The sequence below is a fragment of the Schistocerca gregaria genome, chromosome X, assembly GCF_023897955.1.
Source record: "Schistocerca gregaria isolate iqSchGreg1 chromosome X, iqSchGreg1.2, whole genome shotgun sequence".
Taxonomy (NCBI): domain Eukaryota; kingdom Metazoa; phylum Arthropoda; class Insecta; order Orthoptera; family Acrididae; genus Schistocerca; species Schistocerca gregaria.
In genome coordinates, this window is record NC_064931.1 from 758,833,267 (window position 1) to 758,846,512 (window position 13,246).

The following is a 13,246-nucleotide window of genomic DNA, read 5'->3' on the forward strand; positions in this document are numbered from 1 at the left end:
CCCCGTGCTAATCCATACATCAAATGAGCATCTGCCAACTCTGCATTTGTAAACGTTGCACTGATTGCAAAACCACGTTCGTGATGAACACTAACCTGTTGATGCTACGTACTGATGTGCTTGATGCTAGTACTGTAGAGCAATGAGTCGCATGTCAACATTACCTTCCTTCAATTGGGCCAACTTGCGGTGAATCGAGGAAGTACAGTACATACTGACGAAACTAAAATGAGCTCTGACATGGAAATTAATCGTTTCCGGACACATGTCCACATAACACCTTTTCTTTATTTGTGTGTGAGGAATGTTTCCTGGAATTTGGCCGTACCTTTTCGTAACAAAAAAATAGTTCAAATGGCTCTGAGCACAATGGGACTCAACTGCAGAGGTCATAAGTCCCCTAGAACTTAGAACCACTTAAACCTAACTAACCTAAAGACAACACACACGTCCATGCCCGAGACAGGATTGGAACATGCGACCGTAGCGGTCGCGCGGTTCCAGACTGCAGCGCCAGAACCGATGGGCCACCAGCCGCCGGCTTTTCGTAACACCCTGTATGCAGCACGGACTAGGAATTGTCTATACTGAAGGAAATTTCTTATTTCGTATGTCACCCTTTGCTTGTGACACAAGTTAAGTACTGTAATTTTATTATTGTAATAAAACTCATCAATACGATTTGTTTGAATGTTTGTCTAGCAAACCAAGTATGAAAGCTTCCTAGACACCATATATTTGGCGACGAAGTGTGAGAAGAACCTCCGCGACAACTTGCCCCGCTTCACATCCAGAGCCTAGCTGCCACAATTTTTTGTTGTGGGCTTTTGTGTTTTGCTGGAGCTTTAATTCTACCTTGTCTTTTCTTTGTAGGGATGTGTTTACATGTTTTAACATTATCTTTTATAGTGTTGTTTGCTATTCAGAGTTTTTCAGGTGGGCGTTGCAAAAATTTTCTTTGCTAGTGTACTTATTTTCCTTGGTTGCTTTGTCTGTTTATTGCATTTGTCAGTTCCAAAATTAGCAATCACCTCCCCCAGCCCCTGCTCAGTCGCCTCAGCTGCAAGCGATAGATGCAGTGCAGCTAACACAGATGTTTCAGTTTCAGACACAGCAGATAGCTACACTACTAAACACGATACAGGAGCTGCTTGGGAACCAAGCCGCTAGTGCAGTGCCACAAGCAACAACTTTAGCTCCAAGTGCCGTATCGTCTTTTCGCCAGTTTAACGAAAAAGGAGAGGAATCGCTCAAGTGGTTGCAACACTATGAAGCGCACATCATTACTAACAAAGTATCAGGTACTGTGAAATTTCATTACTTTTTGTCAGTGGTAGGAAGCGCAGTTTTTCGCCTCATTCAGAAATATTTCCCTAACGCCACTCCAAGTTAACTTTCCTATGATCAGGTTGCAGGGGCTCTGAGCACTATGGGCCTTCTGTGGTCATTAGTCCCCTAGGACTTAGAACTATTTAAACCTAACTAACCTAAGGACATCACACACATCCATGTCCGAGGCAGGATTCGAACCTGCGACCGTAGCGGTCACGCGGTTCCATACTGTAGCGCCTAGAACCGCTCGGCCACCCAGTCCGGCCGATCAGTTTGCAGATTCGCTAATTAACTGTTATGACCAACAAGTGAATGTGATGGCAACTAGGTACCAATCCTGTCGTTGCAAGAAAAGGTGAGAACAAATTTATCGCGAATGGGTAACAGATTTTCAGAGTATGATGAGGAAATGCAAATTCACATGTGCTTCTGGTGCTTCATTTTCAGATGTTACGTTGCGTGATACAATTATGTACAATGTAACTGATGTCAAACTTAGAGAATAGATTTTGAAACGTCCGATCCCTCATTTCAGCACATGGTGCAAATTCCAGAGCAGTATGATTCAGGTATCGTAGCGGCCGATAAATGTGAGTAGTCGCGAATTTGTCGGGTAGAGTCGTCCCTTGCTCGCGTCTAGCCCAATAGGCAGCAACATCACGCGCTTACTACCTCATGTAAACAGTTCTTCATGCCATGTAAACAGTTCTCTAAGCAAGCGAACAGAATTAAGTCATGCCCTCGGTGCTATTCACGCCACAATCGCCAAGGTTGCCCGTCCAGACAAGCACAGTGTTAAGCTTATGTCAAGGAAGGTCACATACAATCCATATGTTTGCAGTGGAACAAACATAAGAATTCTGCCCACTCACAAAAATCTAGTCACAAGACCTATGTAATCAATGCAGTGTATTCAAAGCATGTTGCAGGCATTAGCAAATCTAGCAGGCAGACAGTTTCTTCAGTGCTACGCCAGTGCCCCGAGCAGATTAAAAACGAACAAAATGAGATTAAAATAAAAAAGATGGATAGAGCGTCTGCCATGTAAGCAGGAGATCCCGGGTTCGTGTCCCGGTCGGGGCACACATTTTCAGCATGTCCCTAATGAAGTACATTAACGCCTGTTTGCAGCTAGGGTGTCCATTTAATTATCGCTTCATTTCAGTACAATGTGTTGTCAGTGACCGCATTCAATGCCAAAGACAGTGTAGTTAGCTTGCTGAAAGAATTCCCTGAACTCTTTTCTGAAGGTTTAGGTGAGGCTAACAGTTTTGTTGCTCATATTACTATGAGAGAAAATAATCAGCCGAAATTTTGCCGGGCCAGAACTGTTCCCATTGCATTACGGTACAAAGTGGCCACTGAACTTAAGGAATTATAAGATAGCAGAGCTGTTGCGCCCATGCAAGTCAGTCAGTGGGCAAGACGACTGGTTTTGCTCTCCAATCCTTCAGGTGGCATTCACCTCTGTGTTGACTTCAAGTCTACAGCCAAACCCACAAACTGTGATTGATATTTATGCATTGCCACGCCCACAGGATCTCATGCACAGATAAGGTACCGGTCGCTAATTTTGGAAAATTGACTTGCGCGACCCATGTCTTCAATTACCGCTCGATGAAGAATCTCAAAAAGGGTGTGTAATGAATACTCGTATTGGCTTGTTTAAATATTTGCGTTTGTCTTTTGGTAGTGCTTTCGCACCCGCCATTTTACAACGGTATTTGGAACAGCTGACTGCTCAAATACCAAGCTGTTAAAACTATTTGGACGATGTTGTCGTATCATGTCGTACATCTGAAGAACACATTGCAGATTTGCGTGCTTTGTTTCGTGTGTTATCTGAGGCAGGACTAAAGTGTAGACTGGACAAGTGTGAGTTTTTGAAACCTGAGTTGCAGTATGTTGGTCATGTCATAAACAGTCAAGGTGCACAGTCCCTTCAGTCACATTTGTTAGCCATCCGAGATGCCAGTTCCTCGCAATGTCACTGAACTGCGATCAGTCTTAGGGGACGTGAACTATTATATTCGGTTCATACGGCATTTTGCACAAATCGCTGCTCCATTGCATCGCTTGCGTCGCAAGAATGTCCCCTTTGTTTGTTCAGTTGAGTGCCAAGGAGCTTTTCAAAAACTTAAAGATGCATTGCTCAGTGATACATGCTTTGTTCACTTTGATCCTGACGAACCGGATGTGTTGCAAGTTGACGCTTCCTCTTACGGAATCGGTGTAGTGCTTTCTCACAGAATTGGTGATGAAGACAGGCGTATTGCTTTCGCATCAAAAGCGTTGTCCAAAGCTCTGTGTAACTATTCACAAATAGAGAAAGAGGCATTGGCTATTGAGTATGGTGTCACCAAATTGCACCACTATTTTTATGGCAGAAAATTCTAATTAGTAACGGATCACAAGCCATTGCAGTCCTTGTTTCATCTGATGAAGCCGAGCTGCTCAAAAATTGCTAAGATGGGCTTTGTTGTTGTATCAGTACTAGTACAAGATTGTGTATCGTCCGACATGGTAATGTTTACGCCCTTTCACGTCTTCCGATTCGCCCTGATACAGACTTTGACGCTTCTGCCGCATCGATGGATGCCAGGATGGCCAGGATTCTGCATTGCTTCAGTCCAGTCCTCTGAACTATAGGAAAATTGCACAGGCCACGGAAGCTGATCCAGATTTGTACATGTTGGTTTAAATGAAATGGCTCTGAACACTATGGGACTTAACATCTGAGGTCATCAGTCCCCTAGAACTTAGAACTACCTATACCTAACTAACCTAAGGACATCACACACATCCATGCCCGAGGCAGGATTCGAACCTGCGACCGTAGCAGTCTCGCAGTTCCGGACTGAAGCGCCTAGAACCGCACGGCCACCGCTACTGGCTGTACATGTTGCTAAAATAAATTCGCACATGTTGCCCTCGCTCATTGCATAGCACAAAGAACTCTGTAGTGCGCCGATACTTTCCACGTCGCCATAGCCTCGCAACACAGCACGGTGTGATTCTTCAAAAAATGGTTCAAATGTTTCTGAGCACTATGGGACTTAACATCTGAGGTCATCAGTCCCCTAGAACTCAGAACTACCTAAACCTAACTAACCTAAGGACATCACACACATCCATGCCCGAGGCAAGATTCGAACCTGCGACCGTAGCGGTCGCGCGTTTCCAGACTAAGGCGCCTAGAACCGCTCTGCCACCCCGGCCGGCTTAGTGTGAGTCTTGTTCAAAATGACAGTGGATAGAAACGTGTGTTGATCCCTAAAGCTTTGCAAAAAGAGGTGTTGTAGTTACTTCACTAAGGACACTGGGGGTTTGTTCGTACGAAAAAGTTAGCGCACAGACACTGCACTTGGCAGGGTATGGACACCCAAAAAGAACAGATGACGTCACAGTGTCAGTCTGCTCCGCCACAAACATTCTCTGCCTGGCCTAAGTCACAATCACCATGGCAACGTGTGCACACAGACTCTGCCGGTCCTTTTTGGAGCACTCGTTGGTTGATTGTAGTGAAACGTCCCCTTTGAACAATTGTACAAGACTGTGCTTAAACTGACACACAACATTTTTAGCACAACGGAATCTGACTTTCAATAATCCCTACGAAGGAATGGCCCTGACTAACATTAAACTATATCTTTCACAAATCACTTACCTTACAAAAATCTTCGTTACTCAAGCTACTCCAATACAGCGTGCGCCACTACTGCCAGCTAAATAAAAGATTCAAACTACTGAAGGTACTAACTACTGATAGGCACAGTTAGCAAATGAAAGATTTTGATAGAGAAAAACCAATTTATTTACCTTAATAGTCATCAAAAGTCAAAATATATATAGCAGTTCATAACCTCCAGTCTTACAAATTTCAAAACTCCGCCATTTCTCTCCCCACATCCACCACTGCTGGCGGTTCACCTCCAACTGCTCGTCGAATCCTGCCTCGGGCATGGATGTGTGTGATGTCCTTAGGTTAGTTAGGTTTAAGTAGTTCTAAGTTCTAGGGGACTGATGACCACAGATGTTAAGTCCCATAGTGCTCAGAGCCATTTGAGCCATCCAACTGCGAAACGTTACGTTAACAGCGAACTGCCCAACACTACAATGGCAGACAACAATGCAAACTAGCCACAGACTGCACGCAGCACAGCTAGTGATTTTCATACAGAACGCTACGTGGTGTTACCATTTAAAAAAACCTAAACAGCCTACTTACAGTGGTTGACTCAAAGAGCAAGTTTTCTTTTGCTGTGTCAATGAACTTGACAACGTCACATAGCACAGTTCAGGTGTTGTCTTCTATTTTTTGCCTCAACGGTCTTCAGTTCACGTCAAATCAATTTGAAACGTTCTGTGAACGCAGTCGCATACAGCATCTAACCAGTGCAGTGTTCCATCCAGAGTCAAACGGCGAAGCGGAACGTTTTGTCAGAATTTTCAAGCAGCAGATGGCCATACTTCGCTCCACACACACCAGCGATCAAGCATTGCAACTGTTTCTCGCCTCCTATTGTTCGCATCCAAGAGACGGACCATCACCGGTGGAACTGCTTCACGGCCGCCGCCATCGGACACTACTCAACCCGCTCCACCCTCCTCAGCGCCGCAGGAAGGCCACAAGTATCGCTTCGCGCCACACGATATTGTGCTTGTTAGGGATTTTAGCGGCAGCAGACGATGGGCGCGAGGCGAGATCCTTCGTCGAGTCATTTCAGGCCCAGACGGATTGCAGCACCTACGTCACAATCAAATTCGCCGCTGTCATGTGCACGGTGATCCTTCTTTGTCTCCTCCCGCAGACTCACGGACCCCGAGGACAGCGCCGTGGCGGCTCATATCGATAGTGCCCCTCTGGTGGTTTATCTTTCCTGACACGGTCAGGGCGGTAAGCAGCGCCCTCTAGGGCCTAGGCGTGGAGTAACGAGGCCAGGTCCTGTGCGTGTGTGCTCCGGGACGTCGTGGAAGACGGTTGTCGGGTTGACGCAGCGGGTGTGGGACCGGAACTATCGCATGGAGATATACAAGTTGGCTCTGAACGGAAGGCGCCGTACCAAGCAGCGGGAAGCGGGCGTCCTGTAATTTGTGTGAAGTAGTAACGATTTTTGCGTTGGATGTCCCAGTGGGGACTCTCTCGGGAGAGAGTTGCGGTGGTTGCTTTCGGAGAAGAGAATTGGTAAGAGCTTGTGTCTACGATCTTTTCCGTACGATGTTGCAGCCTGCCATTATAAAAGGGTGAAAATCAGGCACTTGTAATAACTATACGGGAACTGATGTAAAATTACATTTGTGATTGTCTCACTTGTACTGCGACAATTTAGGGGCGAAAACTGTGGTGGTTTCGTTAGGTCTGGTTATTTGCTGTGCAACTAAGGGAGTCAGTTATTTGGGGTAACTGAGGGTGACCCATTATGTTGGTGTAAGTGATATGTTCTCCACGTTTTGTCTATGGCTTTGCGAATCGAAATCGTGGGGGAGCACACGTGTGAGTTATTTGTTATTGTGTTGATGGTTGTGTTGTAAAGACTGTTCTCTGGTGTGTTAAATCACGCGCTCATGTGAAGCCAATCTAAGCAGAAGTTACCATTGCTACTTGCTTATGTACTACTGTCCTTATGATTGGCGTTGTTTGTCTTTTGATTGTGGGTGTGCTCAAGTTAAAAAAAAATTACGGCTACTATTCATAAGGGTTCTCTAGTAAGGAAATTGCTTAAGCTTTTATCATATGCTGGTCTGTTTGCCTATCACATTGGATTTCTATGCAGTAACTGAAGGAATGTGTATGGTGGCCCAAGATTGTAGGCTGACTAGTATTTGAGCTGGTGTTGAGCTTAAGGCCAAGATCAGCGTCCCGCAAACCGCAGCTCTCTGATGTTATATATAACTGTTTAATCTTAAATGTCTAGGATGTAATATGGTTGTTGAGGATTATGTAATTTTGATCGCTGGTTCCTTTAAGGAAGTATTTCGTTTCAAAATATGTGCTCCGTCAGAGCCTATTTAAATATGATTTTAACTCATCATTCAAAATTTCTAGTCTTGCTTCTTAAAAGGCTTTCAGTTAAATGATTGCTATTTGCCTGTTTAAATGTTTGAGTGACTTAAAGGGAAAGAATATTATTTTGTAATTTGTACTGATTGTTCCTTTTGGGTAATACCTGACTTATGTGTTCAATAAATGTCTAGTCAATGGTGATGCACTGTTCTATTGCTAGCCTTCAGAATTCCATAAATACTTCCAGAAATCAAGACGCGATGTATCGCCATCAGTTTACAGGTCTCCCTTGATCCATACTACTGCATGATTTGACTGGTAAATGAGTATTCACAGGATGGACAAAAGTCCATGGGTCAGTAGCGTCCGGCAGAAGGTGGAGGTAGCAAACAACAAACTGTCGACCCAGTTTCCAGATGTCACTAGGTGGCAGCACAAGGCAGGTGGTGAGCATCAATTCAGCTACCCGGGAAGACTCACTAACTGTCGTCACAGCTTTGCTTCCGCCAGTAACTCGTATCCTACCTTCCTAATGTCATAGAAGTTGTCCTTCGAACTGTGATCGACTAGCACTCTTTTGGACATGTTCGAGATGTGCTGAGGCACGATGTAATCACTAACGCTCCACGCAGCCTGTAGTTTGTACATTGGATAACATTATGCCATACATTTTTTCAGTTGCTCCTGAAACTAGTCCCAAACCGGAAATTGTATTAATGAACATGATAAACATAACTGCAGACAAATGGCGAAAATATGGCTGCTTATAAATTTTTAGCCGACTGCAGTTCGCATTAAAGAAATGATCACCCTTGTCTGCTGTTATCTCCCTCAGGAAAGAGCTAGCCTGTATTCTACACACAATTCTGTGTTCCGTAGTCCTAAAAAATAAATTAATTAAAAATTTAAAAAAACCAGATGCACTATCTTTTGTCAAACTTGGAATTTTTCCTAAAAAAAAAATTCCCGTATAAGGCCTGTTCCCTTCTGTCCAACAGTAAAGCAAATTATCCTGTCTCCCTCAGTTATGCTTCTCTCTCTTTTCACTTCTGGACACTTTCTTTTTGCCTGTTGTCATTTCTTGTGTTCCTATCAAGTCTCTCTCTCTCCCTCTCCCCCTCTCCCTCTCCCTCTCCCTCTCTCTCCTGTCACGTCCGTTGCTGCCAGCACCCATCGTTTACATATTCCTCTCTGTGATTTGTTTTTATGGTTCTACTAACAGATACCAACTGCCTGTTTTACTACTGCTGTTTTCACGTCACAGTCTGAAGTGTTGAATCCTGTATCAGATGTGAGATGCTTTATGATATGTCTGTCGTCGTAAATTGGCTGCAAATGTTCTACTATGCCTGGTTTGATGTAAGAGAGCGCCTCACGGCCCTGATTTTGGCAGGATAAATAAATTACCTGGGTGTCGAACTGTGGCCGTCTGAGAGTGACGGCCGAAGATCCTCCTATTTTGTTCCTTGCCTAACTAGTACATGGCCACTATTAGGACGACAGGAAAATACTTTCCGTTTCTCGGCCCACCTAAAGCTTTTAAATCTGATATTCCATATTTCTGGAGAGGAAGAAAATGAACTCCTCAGAACTAGTGCAAAAATGGTCACAGTCCATCTCGGCGGCGGTACCAAAGGAGTTTTATTCCTCCCCAGAGACAGCATTTATTAGAGGTTTATAGGAGAACCAAAGCGAGGCATAAAGATAAAATAAACGAGGTAAGGAGAATAAGATGGGAGAAATTTGTGAGACAAAGTCGGATAGTCAGAGAAAAAAAAATCAGAGCACCTATAGTACTCTCCACCTTAAGAGGAGAAAATCGAAGCTTTTAAATTGGGAAAGCACACCTAATATATTGTTAATGGTATTGCTGCCCGACGATGAGCCGGAGGATGTAGAAGAACAGGTTAGACTAAGAAATCAAGTACTGCTGCCATATGAAAACGACTTACAAGTTTATCCCTTTTAATTAGATGAGGTGAAGTATAACACCCTACGTTTTAAGAAGAATAAAGCTCCAGGCCTAGACAATATTCCAGTTCTAGTGCTTCAGAAGTTAGTTCCAAAATTATCACCCATATTAACAAAATTTTACAACTTATGTCTTGAGAAACAAAAGTTCCCCAAGATGTGGAAAAAAGGTAAGGTTGTAATTCTAAGCCGGCCGCGGTGGTCTAGTGGTTCTAGGCGCGCAGTCCGGAATCGCGGGACTGCTGCGGTCGCAGGTTCGAATCCTGCCTTGGGCATGGATGTGTGTGATGTCCTTAGGTTAGTTAGGTTTAAGTACTTCTCAGTTCTAGGGGACTGATGACCAGAGCAGTTAAGTCCCATAATGCTCAGAGCCATTTGAACCTTTTTTTTTGTAATTCTAAAACAAGGACCAGATAAAGACCCGGTTGATCCAGAATCCTATAGGCCCACTTGTTTGTTAGATGTCCTTGGTAAGATATTTGAAAAATTGGTCGGTGACCGATTGGCGAGTGATCGAGTGTTACATGGTCAGAATGGTTGGCAATATGGTTTTTGTAAAGAGAGATCAGCGGAGGATGCAATAAATCAGGCAATTAGTCTAATCGATTTTTCTGAATGTAAGCATGTAACTGGGATCATGGTAGACGTTGTGGGGGGCCTTTGACAGCCTGTGGTGGCCATCACTCCTCTCCCGCCTGCGTGAGTTGGAGTGTCCTCGGCTGCGATGAGAGATCCGTTGAGCTGGCGGCCCTGGGCTGTCTGTGACTAAGACGGTGACGAAAGGTTGCCCCCCACCCCCAGGGCTCTGAATGTGGACCAGTTTTCTGGGACGCCCAATGGAACCGCTGCTGATCATCTTGCAGCAGAAGGCAGCAATACAGGAGGCCGTCGCTTATGCGGATGTCTTGCTCATCCTGGTACAGTCATATTCCAGAAACCAGTTTGAGGAAAGATCGCTAATCGCGATGTCTTGTCTTGAAAACTGGTGCCGTCGATCAAAATTAACAATTGCACTAGCAAAATCTAATTTCATAATGTTTAAAGGTAAGCTAGTAAGGACAAGTCGTTGAAAGTCTCCTGCAGAAATAATGAGCCCTGCTGCCGCTATGACCATCCATAATAGCGAGTGTGTATCCAGTGCGGGATGTTTTGCACGAAATGATCCATCGATTATATCCTACAAATGTCCGATGGGTTTCATGTCGGGTGATCAGGGAAACCAAACAATTCACTGGAACTGCCCAGAATATTCTGCAAACGAGCTACGAACAACTGCGTCCCAATAACATGTCCCATTGTCATCCACAAAAAATCCATAATTGTTTGTGAGCATGAAGTCCATGAATGGTTTGAAATGGTCTCCACATAGTTGATCAGAAGAGTTTCCAGTCACCGATCGGTTCAGTTGGACTAGAGGATCCACTCCAGTCCATATAAACACAGCCCACACCATTATAGAGTCACTAGGAGCCTGTACAGTGCCTAGTTGACACTTGGGTCCATGGCCTCGTGGGGTCTGCAGAATTCTGAATCTAACATCAGCTCTTACGAACTAAAATGGGGACTCATCTGACCAGCCCTCGCTGCCCGGGGTGGCCGAGCGGTTCTAGGCGCTAGTTTCTAGAACCACGTGACCACTACGGTCGCAGGTTCGAATCCAGCCTTGGGCATGGATGTGTGTGATGTCCATAGGTTAGTTAGGTTTAAGTAGTTCTAAGTTCTAGGGGACTGAAGACCTCAGAAGTTAAGTCCCATGGTCCTCAGGGCCATTTTTGACCAGGCCTCGGTTTTCCAGTCGTCTAGGACCCAACCAATATCGTCACGAGCCCACAAGAGGCACTGCAGACGATGTTGTGCTGTCGGCAAAGGAAGTCCCGTCGGTCGTCAGCTGCCATAAAACGTTAACGCTAAATTTAGCCGCACTATCCTAAAGTATACGTTCAGCGTGCGTCTCCATTGGTTATTTCACTCAGTGTTGACTGTCTGTCAGCGCTGACAACTCTATGCGAGAGCCGCTGCTCTCGGTCGTTAAGTGAATGCCGTCTGGCACTGAGTTGTCCATGGTGAGAGGTAATGCCTGAAATTTGAAACTCCCGGCACAATCTTGACAGTGTGGATCTCGGAATACTGAGTTGCTTAACGACTTCCGAATGTACCTTGCGTCTAGCTTCAAGTACCATTTCGCGTTCAAAGTCTGTTAATTCCCGTCGTGCGGTCATAATCAAATCGGAAACCTTTTCACATGAATCAGCTGAGTATAAATGACAGCTCCGCCAGTGCACTGTATTTTTATACCTTGTGCAAGCGATAGTATCGCCATTTGTATATGTGCATACCGCTATCACATGACTTTCGTTGTCTCACTGTATAGAACATATGTCAGGTTAGCTTCTTCGACGACTGCTCGTTCTTCATTCCGTGCTTGATTTAGCAGGCGTTCTGTGATAGATAGTATTAAAAATACTATCACGTGAACAAAGATACTTGTTAGACATGTTGATGTTAATTTCAACTTGATTCGTACATTGAAGAGCCAAATAAACTAGTACATCTGCCTAATATTGTGTAGGGCGCCCGCGAACACGCAGAAGTTGAATGGTATCCCAGATATGCTCAATGATGTTCATGTCTAGCGAGTTTGGTGGCCAGCGGAAGTGTCTAAATTCAGATGAGTGTTTCTGAAGCCACTCTGTAGCAATTCTGGACGTGCGGGATGTCTTATTGTCGTGGTGGAATTGCCCAAGTCTGTCGGAATGCACAATTGACCTGTATGGATTCAGGTGATCCGACAACATGCTTACATACGTGTCACCTGTCAGAGTCGCATCTAGACGTATTAGGGGTCCCATATTGCTCCAACTGCACGGGCCCCATATCACTCCAACTGCACGCGCCCCACATAATTACAGAGCCTCCTCCGACTTGAACAGTCCCCTGCTGACATGCAGGGTCCATGGATTCAGGAGGTTGTTTTCATACCCGTACGCGTCCACCCGCTTTATACAATTTGAAACCAGATTCGTGCGACCTGGCAACATGTTTCTTGTCATCAACAGTCCAGTGTCGGTGTTGACGGACCCAGGCGAGGAGTAAAGCTTTGTGTCGTGCAGTCATCAAGGGTACACGAGTAGGCCTTCGGCTCCGAAAGCCCATACCGAAGATGTTTCATTGACGTCTGTCACGGTGAACGATTCTCTTCAGTCGTCGTTGGTCCCGTTCTTGCAGGATGTCTTTCCGGCCGCAGCGATGTCGGAGATTTGATGTTTTACCGGATGCCTGATATTCACGGTACACTCGTGATATGGTTGTACGGGAAAATCCCCACTTCATCGCTACCACGGAGATGCTATGTCTCATAGCTCGAGCGCCGACTATAACACCACGTTCAAACACACTTACATCTTGATAACGTGCCATTGTAACAGCAGTAATGATCCAACAACTGCGCCGGACACATGTTGTCTTATATGCCGGCCGCGGTGGTCTAGCGGGCAGTCTGCCGCCGGCAGTGCTGCGAGGCGGTCACGCGCCAGAGCGCTGCGGGCGAGGCGCGCACGGTGTGTTTGTGTTTACTTCGGCCGCAGTAAGTGCCGTTTTCCCCTCTAGACCACCATGGCGCACAACTATCGGAAGAAGACATTACGTTTCAACTTCTGTTCCGACTTCGCCCGACCCAAGGCCCTGGAGGTAGAACGATTTATTCGCGATGAAGTTAAAATACCACCAACGGATGTAATTGGTATCCACTTGTCGATAGTTAGCAGTACCGTCTACGTCAAAATGATCAACGATACGGCGTGCGACAAGGTGCTTCAAGAGGCCAAACGTGGACTGCGCTTCTGTCATTCCGACGGCAACGTCGGTCCCGTTACCGCCGATCACGCATGTCTCGGCACACGGACGATAAGGATTTTCGAACTGCCGTTCGAACTACCTACA